At 46.1% G+C, this 19,273-nt stretch overlaps 1 non-coding gene across 1 annotated transcript; it reads left to right on the top strand.

Moving 5' to 3' along the window:
• Positions 1 to 629: 629 nt before the first annotated feature.
• On the top strand, positions 630 to 702 carry TRNAA-AGC (transfer RNA alanine (anticodon AGC)). Its single transcript has one exon. It is a non-coding gene; the product is annotated as a tRNA-Ala (tRNA).
• The last annotated feature ends 18,571 nt before the right edge of the window (positions 703 to 19,273 follow it).

Genomic DNA, 19,273 nt, shown 5'->3' with positions numbered 1-19,273 from the left:
AATAAAACGCGGACCTGCCGTATTGTGCACAGAAACCCTTAAAAAGCAGCACCCTGCAGAGGCGAGTTTAAAGTGCACTGCAGACAAGTGAGGTAAACTGGAAGTAAATGTGATCTGTGGCAAAGACCACCCGTTCTGCCACTCGTGGGCACAACAGAGTCACTTCGATGAATGCCAAACTCCTACGACGTAACTGGGGCATGGGGCTGGTGCCTACATTGAATCCATGCACGAGCACACGACATGCACGAGCACACGACATGCACGAGACGACATGCACGAGCACACAACATGCGCACGAGCACACGACATGCACGAGCACACGACACGCACTCGACATGCACGAGCACACGACATGCACAAGCACACGACATGCACGAGCCCACGACATGCACGAGCCCACGACATGCACGAGCACACGACACGCACGAGCACACGACACGCACGAGCACACGCCATGCGCGATCTGTGTCAGACGCTTCAATGTCAACAGATTGAGCAACTGCGAATCACAGAGCAAACCTCTGTCCAGTGGCTACTTTCAGGAAGGAAAATATAATTTAAAATGAAAGAAAACGTGCGCGAAGAATGCAGCATCGATACCGCTACCTCCCCCGTGCCATGCGGACGGGGAATTAGCTCAGATGGTAGAGCGCTCGCTTAGCATGCGAGAGGTAGCGGGATCGATGCCCGCATTCTCCAGCCTTAGGCCTTTTACTCATTTAAATGCATTTATTGGTTCTTCCGAGAGTTTTATATGATAGTGCTCATTTGGTTGCTATTATTAAAATAAGAAACTTCTCGTGCAATTTTATACTTTAAATTTGCCAAAACTAACAGTCTGGCCCCCAGGGACTGCAGCTGCTGCCCACCTCTGTTAAATGATGGGGGGACAAGACGTCTCCTTCCGAACCCCCGAGACACCTGCTCCCCTGGTGTGTGTATGGAGGTGAGTGGCAACATGTGCTCCCCTGTTGTGTGTATGGAGGTGAGTGGAGACACCTGCTCCCCTGTGGTGTGTATGGAGGTGAGTGGAGACATGTGCACCCCTGTTGTGTGTATGGAGGTGAGTGGAGACACGTGCTTCCCTGTTGTGTGTATGGAGGTGAGTGGATACACCTGCGCACCTGTTGTGTGTATGGAGGTGAGTGGATACACCTGCGCACCTGTTGTGTGTATGGAGGTGAGTGGAGACATATGCTCCCCTGGTGTGTGTTTGGAGGTGAGTGGAGACACGTGCGCACCTGTTGTGTGTATGGAGGTGAGTGGCGACACATGCGCCCCTGTTGTGTGTATGGAGGTGAGTGGATACACCTGCTCCCCTGTGGTGTGTATTGAGGTGAGTGGCAACATGTGCTCCCCTGTTGTGTGTATGGAGGTGAGTGGATACACCTGCGCCCCTGTTGTGTGGATGGAGGTGAGTGGAGACACATGCGCCCCTGTTGTGTGTATGGAGGTGAGTGGAGACACATGCGCCCCTGTTGTGTGTATGGAGGTGAGTGGAGACATGTGCACCCCTGTAGTGTGTATGGAGGTGAGTGGAGACACATGCGCCCCTGTTGTGTGTTTGGAGGTGAGTGGCGACACGTGCTCCCCTGTTGTGTGTATGGAGGTGAGTGGAGACACATGCGCCCCTGTTGTGTGTATGGAGGTGAGTGGAGATACGTGCACCTGTTGTGTGTATGGAGGTGAGTGAAGGCACCTGCTCCCCTGTTGTGTGTATGGAGGTGAGTGGAGACACGTGCGCACCTGTTGTGTGTATGGAGGTGAGTGGAGACAAGTGTGCACCTGTTGTGTGTATGGAGGTGAGTGGAGACACATGCGCACCTGTTGTGTGTATAGAGGTGAGTGGAGTCACCTGCTCCCCTGTTGTGTGTATGGAGGTGATTGGAGACATGTGTGCACCTGTTGTGTGTATGGAGGTGAGTGGAGACACGTGCGCACCTGTTGTGTGTATGGAGGTGAGTGGAGACACCTGCTCCCTTGTTGTGTGTATGGAAATGAGTGGAGACATGTGCGCCCCTGTTGTGTGTATGGAGTTGAGTGGGGACACCTGCGCCCCTGTTGTGTGTATGGAGGTGAGTGGAGACACCTGCTCCCTTGGTGTTTGTATGGAGGTGAGAAAAGATACCTGCTCCCCTGGTGTGTGTGTGGAGGTGAGTGGAGACACCTGCGCCCCTGGTGTGTGTATGGAGGAGAGTGGAGACACCTGCTCCACTGTTGTGTGTATGGAGGTGGGCAAAGACACCTGCTCCCCTGGTGTGTGTGTGGAGGTGAGTGAAGACACCTGCTCCCCTGGTGTGTGTATGGAGGTGAGTGGAGACACCTGCTCCCCTGTTGTGTGAATGGAGGTGAGTGGAGACACCTGCTCCCCTGTTGTCTGTATGGAGGTGAGTGGACACATGTGCGCCCCTGTTGTGTGTATGGAGGTGAGTGGAAACACGTGCTCCCCTGTTGTGTGTATGGATGTGAGTGAAGACACGTGCGCCCCTGTGGTGTGTATGGAGGTGAGTGAAGACACCTGCTCCCCTGGTGTGTGTATGGAGGTGAGTGGAGACACCTGCTCCCCTGTTGTGTGTATGGAGGTGAGTGGAGACACCTGCTCCCCTGTTGTCTGTATGGAGGTGAGTGGACACACATGCGCCCCTGTTGTGTGTATGGAGGTGAGTGGAGACACGTGCTCCCCCGTTGTGTGTATGGATGTGAGTGAAGACACGTGCGCCCCTGTGGTGTTAAACTGCGAACACGCTGACTGCGTGGTTGAGGGATCCAATGACGGTCATTGGAAAACGGCACCGGGAACCTCAAGAGGGAGCTTAGCGCGAATAAGGTGTACCCGCCTTTAAGGAAATAGAACGCCATAATTTTCGTCCTTCAAAATACTTGTCGACTCCTCCCGGTAACGACACACACCACTACTGATCAAGATCCCTCAACCACGCAGTCAGCGTGTTCAGTTTTCGAACCACCAAGAAACTTAACCAAAGCAGTGCCCGGAAACGGACATTTCCAGCACTAGTGTCATACTTTCTTCATGAGGCCCTGAAGATTCGCAGTGTGTTCCCTGCGATGAAACACGTGTTGGCATCACTAAAGGAACAATAAACAATTACTTAACACCAAGAACAGAACATCTTTTTTGAACTCTTATACCTCAACTTGGATGATTGATTCTCTTAAAGTCACTCCGAAAGTGTGGATGTATACAAACCGATCATCTCTTTTCAACACTATCATTACTAAAATGTTCTAATTTGTATAGTGCAAGGGCATTGTTGTTCTACTCTGCCTGAGGACCCACAGGGTCCTACTGCCCTACTGTCAGTCGCCCACAGTGTCGGATCCCAACCTCTCCGTCACAACATCTCCCCCCTTGTTGCAAACAAATGTTCGTGACACATTTATCATAGTCCTCATTCACAGTTATATTGATGAAGGTGAAAGAATGAGAGAGAGAGAGAGAGAGAGAGAGACAGAGAGAGAGAGAGAGAGAGAGAGAACTTGTCACTATACATCTCTTCAATGAGTCTCTGTTATTTACTGAATGTCCTTCGTGATCTAGTGTCTCCATCGCTTCCTTGTCCTCTATCTTCCTCCTTCTATGTGGCTGCAGTTGCCGCTGCCATTTCTTCTTCTTCCGCCTTTAGCTCCTTGAAACGCTATCTTTTCCTTGTTGTTTGTTGTCGGTCGGAGACAGCCATTATCATCGATCCTTTCACTTTCGTCACCGCCAGTGAATCTTTGGAGAACCGTTTGTCTGAATATCGATATTGTTTCTTTCTGTCTCACCACCTTTGGTCCTGGCCATGCAGTGTTTCTTGCCTTGATCTTCATTGGTGGCGCCTGTCCGCTCTGCTCATTGTATGTCTTTGTCCTTTCCTTTTGTTGCTGTTTCTCCTGCGCCAAAGTCCTGTCACGTTGCTCCTTTTTACCCATTTTATTTCCTTTGTCTTTGTGTCTTTCCTTTTGTTTTCTTTTCTTCTATGTTCTCCTTTTCTCCTTTCTGTTTCTTTGGTGATCTTTGTCCCTCTTTTCTTTGTTATTTCTATTTGGCCTTATCTCTGGCTTTTCCTTTATTTTTACTTCTTTCTTATTTGTCCCTTTTTTTTTTTGGCCTCTTCTGGGCTTTCCTAGTCTTCTTCTTCTTTATTTCCTTGTTTTCTCATATTTGCATCCTTCCTGCGACTTATCCTTGTATTTATGTCTTTCCTTTTGTTTTCTTTTCTTTCGTCTTTATTCTTCCTTCTTTTCTTCTTCTTTTCTGCTTTCCTTTTGTCCTTTCTCTTTATCCTCTTTTCTCTCTTCCTTTCTCTTTCTCTTTTCTCTTTTCTCTATATTTTCTTCTTATCTCTTTATCTTCTTTCTTCTTCTTTTCTCTTTATTTTCTTCTTATCTCTTTATCTTCTTTCTTCCTCTTTATTTTCTTCTTTTCTCTCTTTTCTCTTTTCTCTATATTTTCTTCTTATCTCTTTATCTTCTTTCTTCTTCTTTTCTCTTTATTTTCTCTTTATCTTCTTTCTTCTTCTTTATTTTCTTCTTTTCTCTTTATCTTTTTTCTTCTTTTCTACTTTTTTTTTTCTTTATGTCCTTTCTTTTCTGTGTTATTTCTCTTTTCTATCTTTTATTTAGCCTTCTCTGGCTTCTTCCACTCTCTTCTGCTCCTTTCTTTTGTCTTTCTTTTTCTTCTTTCTCTTTGTCGATTTGTCTTTTTCTTTATGTCCTTTCTCTTCCTTTCACTTATTGTTTTCCTTTTTCTTATTGCACTGTCTTCTTTCTTTCTCTTGTTGCCCTTTTTCACTTGTGCGCCCTTTTTGCGCTTTATTTATCCTTTATTCTTCACTCAAACTTTTATTTTCTTTCTCTTTTCAGACCTTTTCCATTCTTATTTTCGTTTTCTTTCTGTCTTTTCTTCTCTATTCCTTTTTTTTATTATTCACGTTCTCCTTAATTCACCTTGTCTTATGCTATTCTTCTTATTTGCCCTTTGCCTGGCTTTGAAATGTCTGCTCAGCTGTTTCCCTCTGTTCTTTTCTTGAATGTCCCATTCATAAATGTTTGTCATAAAAGTCTTCTTGTAGCAGCTACACCCCTTGCCACAACTGTCCTTTGCTGGCTGAGTTCAAACTGCGGTAACCTGCAGCTGCCCTGTCACTTCTCTGGCTCTCCTCTCCAGCTAGCAAGCTCCAGATCTTTGTTCTTTCCGTCCTTATTTCGTCTCCATAGTTTGTCTTTATGTTCTTTTCATTTCCTTCCTTTCCGACGTTATTTGGCCTTGTAATGTAATGTAATGTAAAATAGCATTTGTACCGCGCAGCAGTCACTCCAGGGAGCATCAAGGCGCCAGATACTGATTCAGAGATGAAGGAAACAGGTAGGGAGTGGATGGAAACTCACCCAACCGTTACACTAGTGCTCTAACGCAGGAGTCCTGTAGCTTGAAAATCCAGGTTTTCAGTCCCTTTCTGAAGTCTTTTTCCTTGTCTAGGGCACGAAGGGCGGGGGGAAGAGTGTTCCACGCTTTTGCTCCGAGTACTGGTAGGGATTTACCACCTCTCGTGCTGAGCCTGAACCTAGGTACTGACAGGAAATTAGAGCTAGATGAACGGAGATTGCGAGAGGGATGGTATCTGGCAAATCTCTGCTGTAGGTATTTTGGTCCCAGAGCATGGGTGGCTCTAAAGGTGATAATCAGTATTTTGAATAGGACTCTCTTGTTTATTGGGAGCCAATGTAGAGTATTTAGTGCAGATGATGCAGAAGATTTCTTTGGCCATTTAAGGACTAACCTAGCTGCAGCATTCTGCACCATTTGAAGTTTATGTGTGGTGGTTTTCGTAGTACCTGCATATAGACTATTACAATAGTCTATCCGCGACGTCACCAAAGCGACTGTTACCGTCTTCCTAGCCTCTAGTGGAAGGAGGTCGAAAAACTTCCTGAGTCCTTTAATGATGGCAAAGCAGTTACCTGCCACTTTCAAGGCTTGCTGCTTGAAAGAAAGATTGCTGTCAAATGTAATCCCTAGGTTTCGTGCCGATTGAGTTGTATTCGGTGGGATTTCTGCCTTTTCTGGCCACCAGGTTTTGGGCGTAAAGTTGTTATTTGGGCCCATTGGCACGATTTCTGTCTTGCCTGTGTTGCATTTTAGATGATTGACTTTCATCCAATCAAAGGTTGCCGTGAGGCAGCTTTTAAGTTTTTCTTCCCATTCCTGTGTGTCTTTGTCCAAAACCAATATCAATTGAGTATCGTCGGCATAGGCGACTACATCAATTCCAAATGACGATATTAGTTTAATTAAAGTGGCGGTGTAGACATTAAACAGTGTTGGGCTGAGGCTTGAGCCCTGTGGAACGCCCATTTTTATCAATTTTTCCTTGGAGCGAAATTCTCCGAGAGTAACTACTTGTTTCCTGTCACTCAGGAAGTTTTTGATCCATTCCAACACTGTGCCAGAAATGCCAGAGGTTTCAAGTCTGTTAATCAGGATGGCGTGTGACAGTGTCGAAGGCCGCCGACAGGTCTAATAGAATCAGGACGGCCTTCTTACCCTGGTCCAGAGCCATGCGGATGGTATCTGAGGTGAGCAGGAGGGCAGTTTCCGTGGAGTGTTGCGCCCTGAAACCCGATTGATTGGGATGCCAGGCTTCATTTCCTTCCAGGAATTTGGTGATCTGTTTGTTTACACAGGCTTCAGTGATTTTACACAGCATAGGGAGGAGGGATATTGGTCTTAAGTTGGATAGGGTGGTAGGATCAGGGAGTGGCTTTTTTTGCAATGGCTTGACTGCCGCTAACTTCCATTCAGCTGGGACTGTTGCTGTGGTCAAAGAGGAGTTCACAATGCTGTTAATCACAGGGTTAACTACCTCCACCATCATATGTAGCAGTGCGGGAGGACATGGGTCAAACGGGGAACCTGACTTGGCCGCTAAGATAGCTTTATGGGTCTCGTCCAAGCTAATGGGAAGGAAAGTTTCCAGTCGGTCCCTTTCCATGTTTTCCTCATTTACCCTTAAAATGGCCGCTCCATTCTTTTTGTCCTTCTTTCCTCATCCAAAATGGCCGCCACCGTTTTCGCGCAGTTTCGCGGTCACAAATGCATTGCCTGTTCATAAGATGGCCGCCACTTCAAATGTAATTCCTCTTCACAGACATACGAGATCACTTGGCCGTGTTCACAACATCTCCCCCACAGCACAGCCAGCCACTAGTGGAGAGTCAGCATCTCTGCACCCCTTTCGCTGGGGCCGGCCCACTGCTGTTCTCGGTGCTATTCTCTCAACTCGCCCCATTCAAATATGGCCGCCGAGGCTCTGGATGCTCTCGCGACGGCTCGCGCCAGCCTCTTCCACACACTCCCCTTTTTTTCTCAGCGCTTACCGCATCCGCGCTCGTCTTCACCGGTATGTGCTCCCACGTCGCTGCTCAATGGGCATTCTTTCTTTTTGTCTCCTGCACTTCCAGGGTGAGCTCCTGGTGTGTCTCCAGCCATCTGTTTTCCGCACTGTGACCCACGCGTCGTTCGTCACTTTCCCTCGTCACCAGTTGTCGTGTCCATGCTGTGCGCAGGGGTGTACACTACACACAGGACGCAGGTTAGTTGAACGCTTCTTTATTCTTACATCATGCAGTTGCTCGTCCCCACGTCCGTCCACGTCTCTGTCCTGGTTATTGTCTGTCCCCTTCCTGTCCTGTCACCGGATCTGGTGTCCGGTGACCTGGTCACTCTGCCTGAGGACCCACAGGGTCCTACTGCCCTACTGTCAGTCGCCCACACTGTCGGATCCCAACCTCTCCGTCACGACACCTTGATCCACCCACCCCCTGCACCTCTCACTTGCCCCAGGCTCCCTCCAGGGCGCTCCAGTCGCACCCCCTCTCCCCCTACTATCAGCACCGACCCCAGTCCGGGCACTCGATTGGCTCACACAGAGGAGGGAGGACCAGCTCAGGTGCACCCTGGCTTCTTCCCAGGTATCTTCAGATGCTCAGGGTGACCGCCAGGGGGCAGCACCGCCACAGCACTCACAGCCCACAGGGCCCTGGAGCAGCAACGGGACATCAGCAGCCTTGACAGGGGGCAGACTCCGAATAACCCGCACGGCATTCTGGGAGAGCGGGGGAGGAGCCTCTGTGGTGTGTGTTTACAAAAGTAAACATCTGGAGTTAAAATCAATAAACACACATTTGTAGGCATTTTCTTCAGTGTTGTCCCTTTCTGACATCATTTCAATTTAAAAGACAAGAATGTAAAAGCTTTTTTAAAAATCGGGTAGGATAAGATACGTCTGAAGCATGGGAGGGCAGGGTAAACATTCTAAAGTACAAATGTTTTCATGTTTATTCATGTAAAATGTAAACAAGCTATAAATCAAAATATGTGTTGGTGTCAAGGAGCTGAGAAATAAGAAAGATCAGTCACAGTCAATACAGAGCGGGTTGAAGCCTCGATAAGGAGCTGCTCAGCGGACACACAGGCATCGGATCCTCGTTAGTATAGTGGTCAGTATTCCCGCCTGTCCTGCGGGAGACCAGTGTTCAATTCCCCGATGGGGAGATATACGGTTATATATTTTTAAACTAAGCAAACATTTTGAGGATAGAAAACCTTTTTTAAATGCAATTTATAATGTTATACTGATATTACAATTTGCTGATACTTTTTATTTATGGCCACACCTTTACAATTAGAAATATTTAGAAGTGTTTTACCTTTTGGACAACATTTGTGCCTTTTCCTTTTAAGTAATCGAAAAAGTAACAAGCATTTGCAATGCAGTAGGTCTCGTATTAGGAAAGTTTGAGCTATTGGTCTTGTAAATGACAATTTTTTTATTTATGTGTTGGTTTTGAAAATAGCTAAATTAATAGCTTTGTCATTTACAATGCCAAAAGTTATAACTTTCGCAAATGTGACACCTATAGGATTTGTAATGCAACATGTTTTGTATTTAAGTGACTTAGCTGTATTGATATTACAAATTACAATGGCTTTTCATTTTTTAAAATAATTAATACTTAAATAAAAGTGATTGTAATTTATAATGGCAATAGCTTAAACTTTTGTAAATAACTTTTGTGAAGATTATGTTCAGTGTATTTTATTGTGACGAAAATTCAAGAACAGAAGTGAAATATTAACATCTTTTTGTTACATTTGTAATAAAGCTTGAAACATTGACAGAACATATTTTAACCAGTTGTTGTTGAATGGTTGCGCAGATTGATGCTGGGGTGGCACTGAGTAATGCTGTGGTGGTGCAGAGTGGTGCTATGGTGATGCTGGGGTGGTGCTGAGTGATGCTGGGGTGGTGCTGAGTGATGCTGGGGTGGTGCTGAGTGATGCTGGGGTGGTGCTGAGTGATGCTGGGGTGGTGCTGAGTGATGCTGGGGTGGTGCTGAGTGATGCTGGGGTGGTGCTGAGTGACGCTGAGTGGTGCTGTGGTAGTGCTGAGTGATAATGTGGTGGTGCTGAGTGATAATGTGGTGGTGCTGAGTGATAATGTGGTGGTGCTGAGTGATGCTGTGGTGGTGCTGAGTGATGCTGTGGTAGCGCTGAGTGGTGTTGTGGTGGTGCTGAGTGGTGCTGTGGTGGTGCTGAGTAATGCTGTGGTGGTGCTGAGTGATGCTGTGGTGGTGCTGAGTGATGCTGTGGTGGTGCTGAGTGATGCTGTGGTGGTGCTGAGTGATGCTGTGGTGGTCCTGAGTGATGCTGTGGTGGCGCTGAGTGGTGCTGGAGTGGTGCTGTGGCGGTGCTGAGTGGTGGTGCTGACTGATAATGTGGTGGTGCTGAGTGATAATGTGGTGGTGCTGAGTGATGCTGTGGTGGTCCTGAGTGATGCTGTGGTGGTCCTGAGTGATGCTGTGGTGGCGCTGAGTGGTGGTGCTGAGTGATAATGTGGTGGTGCTGAGTGATAATGTGGTGGTGCTGAGTGATGCTGTGGTGGTGCTGAGTGATGCTGTGGTGGTGCTGAGTGATGGAGTGGTGGTGGTGATGCTGAGTAATGCTGTGGTGGTGCTGAGTGGTGGTGCTGATGCTGAGTAATGCTGTGGTGGTGCTGAGTGATGCTGTGGTGGTGCTGTGTGATGCTGTGGTGGCGCGGAGTGGTGCTGTGGTGGTGCTGAGTGATAATGTGGTAGTGCTGAGTGATACTGGGGTGGTGCTGAGTGATGCTGGGGATGTGCTGAGTGGTGCTGAGTGATGCTGGGGTGGTGCTGAGTGACACTGGGGTGGTGCTGAGTGACACTGGGGTGGTGCTGAGTGATGCTGGGGTGGTGCTGAGTGATGCTGTGGTGATGCGATAGAGTGTAATTCTGTGGCTTGTAACTATGTGGCACTGAGTGGTATTGTTTGGAGTGTATGTTGCATTGAGTGCATTGTAATTATGTAGCATATAATTATGTGGCACTGAGTGGAATTGTGTGGAGTGTGTAATGCATTCAGTAGAGTGTAATTATGTGGCGTGTAATTATGTGGCACGGAGTGGTTTTTTGAGTGTATGTTGCATTGAGTGCAGTGTAAATATGTGGTGTGTAACTATGTGGCTCTAAGTGGTATTCAGAGTGTATGTTGCATTGAGGGCAGTGTAATTATGTGGCATGTAACTATGTGGGACTGAGTGGTATTTGGAGTGTATGTTGCATTGAGTGCAGTGTAATTATGTGGCGTGTAATTATGTGGCACTGAGTGGTATTTGGAGTGTATGTTGCATTGAGTGCAGTGTAATTATGTAGCATATAATTATGCGGCACTCAGTGGTATTATGAGGAATGTATGTTGTATTCAGTAGAGTGAAATTTTTGGTGTGTAATTATGTGGCACTGAGTGGTATTGTTTGGAGTGTATGTTGCATTGTAATTATGTAGCATACAATTATGTGTTCACCCAGTGGTATTGTGTGGAGTGTGGTATTCAGTAGAGTGTAATTATGTGGTGTGTAATTATGTGGCACTGAGTGGTATTTGGAGTGTATGTTGCATTGAGCGCAGTGTAATTATGTGGCGTGTAATTATGTGGCACTGAGTGGTATTTGGAGTGTAAGTTGTATTGAGGGTATTGTAATTATGTGGCATGTAATTATGTGGCACTGAGTGGTATTGTGTGGAGTGTGTTTTGCATTCAGTAGAGTGTAATGATGTGGTGTGTAATTATGTTGCACTGAGTGGTATTTGGAGTGTATGTTGCCATCCATCTGCGGGGCCCTGATTTCCGAGAGCGCGTGTACAGAATCAGAGTGCGTGGCACTCCCAAACGCAGTAGATTGGTTGGAAGCGCACACCGAAGCACAGCACAAATGCGAGCGCACAGGACACTTCCTGTGTGGAAGTGCATTGGGTTTCTAGATTACGTATTCACAATAGTACCAAGTAAAGATAATAATTCACCCATTGTGGCTTCCAAAAAGGATGTGCATCATCTGGTAGGATACAAGGTCACACAAACCCTGGAAAGGGTGGAGAGCGGCAGGAAGATTATATGTTTTATGAAATGCCTGAAACACTGTAGAGACGAACATTAATGCAATACTGAAAAAAAGAGTAGACTACGTCTTCTGCATTCCTCCTGGCCTAAATGTCTGACTTACCACTGGAATATTATAATTACAAAGCTGGCATAAAGCAGGCTGAGGATCAAGTTACTAATTTCTTGCGAGCAAGCGCTGTAAAGCGGTTTCTGCCAGTAGCGGCTCTCCTGACAAAAACCGTGTGTCTCGTTCATGATGTGACCTGTGGGGAAAACTGGCTTTAATCAAGAAACCTAAAAATGGTATGCAGTTGTGGTCCTGGCTCAAATATCAGACAGCGGGGGAAGAAAATGAAGGGGTTGGAAAAAGCTTTCAACGCAGCAACATGTGAAAACAATGTTCTTAACCCTCTCTGCCGTCCGTGCTTGTACAGAAACTGGGACGGAACATAGGCCAGGGCCAAAATAAAAGTGGCCCCTGTTACAGAATTATATAGTTAAAAAGTTGCCTGCGTTTGCAAATCAGTGCAGTTTTGAATATGTTAAGACAAGCGGTGTGAGTGTTTTGCAAGGAATGGGAGGGTGTATGCATTTGTCCTCGCTGCGGGCAATGTTTATGTCAACAGTAAACAAGGCACGGCCTGCAGCCGTGAATAAGTGATGGCGGGGCAGCAGAAGCCTTTGATGTGGCAAATGCTGCTGGCTGTGGAAGCCTGTGGGGAAATGCGAGGCGCGGCCGTGAATAAGTGACGGCGGGGGGCGGGGCAGCTGAAACCTTTGATGCGGCAAATGCTGCTGGCAGGGGGAAGCCTGTGGGGAAATGCAAGCTCGTGCACGAAGGAGCTTGTGGTCACGTGATTTCACGTGAACTGTTGAGAATCCTCATCATAAAAAAGTCGATGGATGGGAAAAGGTCTCTCTACGAGACCTAAAAAGTAATTGAGGCTTATTATTTATATAAATACATATGACATTAAAATTAAAGAACAACATGGAAAACGCATTTTGACGAGTATTCTTCATGCTAAATAAATGAAATGTTGGGGGCGGGCTCTGAATGGGGTATTGTTTTATACGAAGGTGTCACTTTTATCTATTTAAACCTAATAGTTTAGAACCTACAGACACATTGTGAAAGCAAAAGTGTCACTGGGCCGGACGTGCACGCCCCGCCAACCTCATCAGAGATCTTATATTCCCCGGGTCCAGCATGAGTACCTAACACAGGTCGGTGTTTACCCTATATTTTGGGAAATGATAGGACGGCAGGTCCCTGCATTGTAAGTAAAACCCTGTCCAGTAGGGAGACAAACTGGCTTGGGTGCAAATTCAGGACAGTGAGTGTAAAAATTCAGGACCAAACTTTGGCACAAAAGTAACGTTTTAAAGACACATCAGAGGAGGTTGCGCAATAGTATGTAAGTAAGCCCATCCATATCCAAACATATTCTTCCATTTGCTAACCTATTCATCATGTATCCTTCCATCCATCATTTCACTCATCCATCCACCATTTCACCCTATCCATCGGTAAACTCATCCATCCACTCTTCCACCCATCCATCCATTTACCCTTTCACCCATCCAGCCATTTACCCTTTCACCCATCCAGCCATTTACCCTTTCACCCATCCAGCCATCCTTTTACTTACTCATCCATCCACCCAGTCACTCTTCCTACCACCCATTCACCTTTTCAGCCATCCATCCATCCATCCTCCCTTTCTCTCTCCATTGACCCTTTCACTTAGCCATCCTTCCTTCCATCTATCCACCCATCCATCTACTCATCCACTCACGAATCAATCCTTTTCCCCATCACTCATCCATCCATCTTTTCTCTCATCCATCCACCTTTTCACTCCTTCACTCATCTATCCATCCTTTTGTCCATATATCCCCCCTTTCACTCACTCATCCATCCTTACCTCCACCCTTCCACTCATCCATCCATCCATCCAACCATTCACTCGCCCATCAGCCATCCTTTCACTCATCCATCCATTTTTTCACTCATCCATCCACCTATTTACCATCCATCTACCCTTCCACCCATACATCCATTTACTTTTTCTCTCATCCATCCTTCCACTCACCCGCTCAACCATCCAGCCATCCATCCATCCTTTCTCTCATTATCAATCCATTTACCCTTTCATTCATCCATTAACCCTTTCACTAATCCATCCAGCATCCACCTATCCCTTCAACTACTCACTCGCCCACCTTTTCATATTAATTATGAGCTGAGCCCTTGTCTGCAGAGCTGCGGATAGAAGAGGCCCATCAAGAATTTCACCCTTGCTGTAGTTCCTAAAGTAAGGGGTAGGGTTCACTATGCCCCTGCACACAGGCAATCTGAAAAAGTAGAAGTCATGAGTCAAGCATGATGCACAGTTCCAGGAATTGAGGTGACTGTGGCATGGTGTTGTATTTGCATTTTATTTGCATTTTAGAGTATTTGTAGAGTGCAACATTCATTTCAAGGGACTTCACGGACTGTTGTTTCCAGGTCTTTAAGTTGTATGAAACAAAATGGGGGGGAGGAGGGGTCTCTCTAAAGGGGCTGTTTGGTGTAATTAAGGGCGTGGCTTAAAACACCCAAGCTAAAAATCAGTGCTTAGCATAGTGTGCTGCCGGACTATTATTTTGCCTCTGCTGTCATTGTATCCAGATATATAACACAACAAGTAACGTTACACCTACAACAAGCCACAACTATTGTCTTTGTCTTTTTTTTTATAATTCTTTTTAGGTTTCGCCCTGGCCGTAGCACCTGCGAAGCAGGTGCTCCGCCCAGGGCGAAATCTTATGTTCTACAGTATAGGGCTTAGTCCCGCCTCTGTCTTCCATTGGCTAGCTCCATAAATGGAGGCTAGCCACTGTGATTGGCTGCCAGCCCGGGACATGTCGGAGTTTTCTTAACATCTTGTTTATCCCCCCGCCCTCCCTCCCGTTGTCCTGCCTTCTGCCTCCTGCCTGCCCGCCCACTGTCCGTGCCTCCTCCCTCCTGCCCGCCCACTGTCTGTGTTCGATGCTGTGTTGTCCTGCCTTCTCCCTCCCGCCCACTGTCCCAGCCTCCTCCCTCCTGCCCGCCCACTGTCTGTGTTCGAAGCCTTCTCCCTCCCGCCCGCCCGCCCACTGTCCTTGCCTCCTCCCTCCCACCCGCCCACTCTCTGTGTTCGATTCTGTGAGGAAGGCCCTGCCAAGCTGCTCAGGTACAGACTTGGCTGTCATAGCCCGGGGGGGGAGGGAGGGTCGGGGACAAGTTGGGGCTCTTGGTGGGGGTGACGCAGTGGACAGGCAGGGTGGAGGGGATATCGAGAGAAAGGGAGGGCGGTCGTGATGAAGGCAAGGATGGCGAGGAGTGAATGGAGAGCGGTGTAGGGGGTTCGAGTGATACCGGGACTGGAGGGAGAGTAACGGGGGGCGGAGGCTGATGGTATGGAGAGCTGGAAGCAGATGCAGGCTACAGGGAGAATTAGATCCGGCTTTTTAACTATTTATGGTGTTAAAATAAGGATGCCTGGCTGTGTTTTTTTTTAAGTTGTATAAAATGTTTGTTTTACATGATTTTATGTGCTTTTATGGTGGTTTTTTATTGCCGATTCAAGATTCATAGGATGATTCTTAGGTGGCCCTGAACATTTCCGGTCACATAATGGAGCCACCTGAGGTTTGTTGACAGGTGTACGTTGACTGAGTCCCCTACATGGTTTTTGTAACCATCCCTTCTAGCTGCGTTTTGTAATTGCGGACTGTACTTTATATTATGAAATGCTTGCACACACAAGTACTGTATACGTAGTGAATTGTATTCTCATTGTGGTTTTCTTTTGTGCTTTTATGACCGAATAAAGAATAATTGCGATCTCATACATCCATGTTAATGCAAGGCTTGTAAACCTTGCGGTGTGCTGTAGTGAAGTAGATTACTAGATGGGAGCTATTTTTCATTCATGCACCTTTTTTTCCTCCTGACTCCCAGTTTACCTCTCCCCGTCCGCAGATTGCATGCAGTGATTGCGGACTCATGAAATGCATACTACTTTGATCTGTGGCCTTTTTGTGGTGCTAATCGGGTTCCTGCTATCATTATACCTTGCTCATTAATCATATTTCCTGCTGCCCGTCAGGCGCCAGACGTCCCAGGCCCTGGGTGCGCTGGCAGCGCTTTGCCTGTGCAGATTATTACAGTGCAGCCGCACTTTGGCTTCTCGTCGCAAGAGCCCCATCAAGCTGTGTGCTACAATTAAAGTCAGATGGTCCCCAGGTTGAGCGGGCTCTAGTGCTGCAGCTGTCGGTCTGTCTGTATGAAGCCGACCAGCAGCGGGAACAGATGATGTATATGGCAGGCCCACGCCACAGATTGTACAGTACCAGGTCAAGCGCGGGGGCTCCACGTATTAATGAACTGACATGCTCATTTTACACTGATGCCTTGCCTACTTTATTTCCCTTTTCTACATCATGCAGGGTGCATTTTAATGAAAGGCAAATGCCTAATTGGGAGGCTTTCTTTGCTGGAAGCCTTGAAGATTGCTGGCCGATAATGCTATTGCGTGATGAATGCTGTGTCACATATGCTCCTAAGCAGTATTTATAATGTAGTATCATTCTGAGCAGATTTAGCTAAGCTTTGAATATGTAAATATATTTTTACATATAAATTAGTTGACTTTTCTGCAGCCTTCCACGATAGATCATGTCTTTAGCGCAGCATAAATCACTGTGTTTGTCACAATGACGTTTATTTGCCCAGAACAGTATGTTTAGGAGCAATAAGCTAGAGAATCGGGCACACCCGATGCCCATAAATTTGTCAAACACTTTACAAAAAGGCATAGTTAAGGTTGCATACATTGAAGTTCGGTTTATTTGTGGTCAGGCAAAATACCAGCAATAATCCATTTGAGCCACAACATTGTCGTGTTTCTTCCCTCTCCCTCGCCCCCACAAAACCTTTTTACTTGAAAGTTGCAAGAAGCTTTTAGTTTACCCTATCCGTCCAACTATTGCTGAACAGTTTTCCCTGAGATGGATTCTGTATTAAACGGGGCTGTAAAGGGTCTTGTTTGCATTAAAATGTTTCTTGTAAACGATGGGCACCTTTATCCATAGCTTTGTACCAGTATCGGGTATCGAACATCTGCTTGGGCCTGTTGTATATGCAGCTTTGCTCCTTCTAGGAGTGACACTGAGCTTCATTTTATCGTCTATCGATAGGTGGAATTATGTGTCTTTATTTCTTTTTATACCGCATCTCACGTACTAAGCAACCTAGCATTGTTAACACTGTCACATTTGTGTCGGGGGATAACTGATTGACTGCAGTGTAATGTAATGAAATCGTTTTTATGAGAAAATAATTACAGTATAAAAAAAACTAGTTGCTGTTTAAAGAAGCCTTTTTTAATAGATTCCTGGATGCTGTACGTTGAAATGGTGAATAGGGATTTAGGAGCCGGCTGTACAGCATATTCCAATCAGCTTCTTGAATGGAGAAAAGAGAATATGCAAAGGGGACACCCAATTAATATAATTTCTCTCTATTATGAGGGATAGTGTTTGCTGGCAACTCCACCAAGATCGTTTATGGAGGAACACGTAGGGAGCAGCAGGGCTTTAACTGGGACGAAAAACTGGAGGGTCTCTACAAGGGGCATAGCCAGTGTAATTAAGGGCGTGGCTTAAAAACATATACAATAAAAATCTGCCTTAACATAGTGTGCCACCCGACTTGTATGTTGCTGTTTCTGTCATTGCATCCTAGGTGTGTGGGTGTGTGGGGCTCTGGGTGTGTGGGTGTGTGTGGCTCTGGGTGTGTGGGTGTGTGTGGCTCTGGGTGTGTGGGTGTGTGTGTGTGGCTCTGGGGGTGTGGGTGTGTGTGGCTCTGGGTGTTAGTGTGTGTGGCTGGCTCTGGGTGTGTGTGTGTGTGGTAGTAATTGCTGTCTGCTGAGCTCGTCCAGTAGGGTACAATAGGTCTTACATTTGCGAGAGATTACGCTGTTGGCAATGTAAATGACAATGCCATGTATTTGTCTGTTTTCAAATCCAACACATAAATAAAAAATTTGTCATTTACAATGCCAATAGCTCTAACTTTTGCAAAGGCGAAACCGTTGCATTGTAAATGCTTGTTTTGGCATTGTTTCTTATCTCTTTTTCCCGTTTATCTCTCTTTCACTGGCTCCCCACCCGCCCCTTCATTCTTCCTCTCTCTCCCTCCCACTCTCTCCTCCCCCTCTTAAAAACCTGATAAAACGCTAGAGTTTACTTTGTCTGCATATATTTTCTTTCGTTATTATTTCTTAGGATCCCTGCCAGTGCTTAATTGCGAACTCATACATAAAGGCACATTTTGTATCTGTGGGGGAGGGCATCACCTAAAAAGGATACATTAAATCCATTCTGTGCACCATAACTAGTGAAACCAACAAACGGATCATTAAGCACTTGCCCAGCCCCCTCTTAACACACTGCCATTGCCAAGGCTTACAAGCCATGTATTCCTGCTCTGCAGGCTGCATGTCAGGAGGCTCGACTTGCTTAAAATACTTTTTGGAAGTATAAAAACTGGTGTGAGTGGCAATGTACAGTCCTGCACAAGTAACTAATTGGCACCACTTTGGCGCAAGCTTCTCAAACATTACATGTGCAGACATCAGACCATACAAAACATTTCTAAAAACAGTTGGCATGTTGTCCACTATGGGGAGAGTTTGGGGAGGGGTGCAAGAGAGGTTGTAGGGTTTGCATATCAGTGAAACCTAGACACCAGCTGAGGGGGCCACTACTTTGTCATAATTAAAGCTCAAGTTAAAACCAGCAGCTTCCCTAAGAGGTTTACCTTGAACATAAGGGGTAGTAGCAGCATTGAAACTATAAATGACCCTAAAATGAGAAACCCGCTGAGCGTCTGTGGTTTGAGTGCTTATTATAGTTAAAATGCAATCACTAACCCGTAATTGAATTGATTGTCTACTAGAAGATATTTAGACTGCGCCTCTGTAGTACCTACAACACACAATCCCAATTCGAATGCTTAAGCTCTGTTTTGGACATTTTAAGGGCAAGTTTATAATGTGCTCAACCATCCATGTTTCTAGGTTTTGTAAATGGTGCCACCCACAAACGCCTACGTGCAAGGGAACGTAAGGCATCAAATCATCGAGGTGTTGATATTAAATTCTTTGGTCATGAATTAAGTGAGGCCTTTCTAATACCGTTGACTTGAGTCAGTAAAAGAATCCATGATTTGCACCCAGCTTGTGTTTCTGATAAACAGATAAAAAAATAAATCAAAAAAACACTGTTACGCAGCGGTACTGCACCAACTGAAAACAGTTGGGTTGTTGTCCCACTAGAACATAAAACAGGCACACAAACAGTCAAAACACCGGCCCTTTCATTGACCTCACAAAATAGCCCATCTGGCATTGCCTAATTGCCTTGTAGGCAGGGCCACTGGAATTATACAGCAGGAAAGGGCCAAATTATGTGGCAGGCCTGGGTAAATTATGTGGCAAGAAAAGGCAAATTGTGAAGCTTAATGCTGCATATTTTGTGATAGTATTACTTCATTATTTAGTGAGGTCAAAAACAAAAATGAAGACCACTATATTTTATATGTTAACGCGTAAACAATACTTTAATATACAACTATTTTGTGCATGCCCTGTATTTACAGAAAGCACGTACGTTCTCATACCCAGAAACTGTAGTCTAATAGGCTATGAGAAAACAGCCCAGGGTACTGCACCCCTTCCCTGCTTCTTGGATACTCTTTTATGGCTTAAGCTACTG

Source organism: Lissotriton vulgaris, unplaced genomic scaffold (genome assembly GCF_964263255.1).
Source record: "Lissotriton vulgaris unplaced genomic scaffold, aLisVul1.2 SCAFFOLD_2376, whole genome shotgun sequence".
NCBI classification, from domain to species: domain Eukaryota; kingdom Metazoa; phylum Chordata; class Amphibia; order Caudata; family Salamandridae; genus Lissotriton; species Lissotriton vulgaris.
The sequence above is the reverse complement of the archived record's forward strand: the minus strand, read 5'-3'. Positions and strand labels throughout refer to the sequence as shown.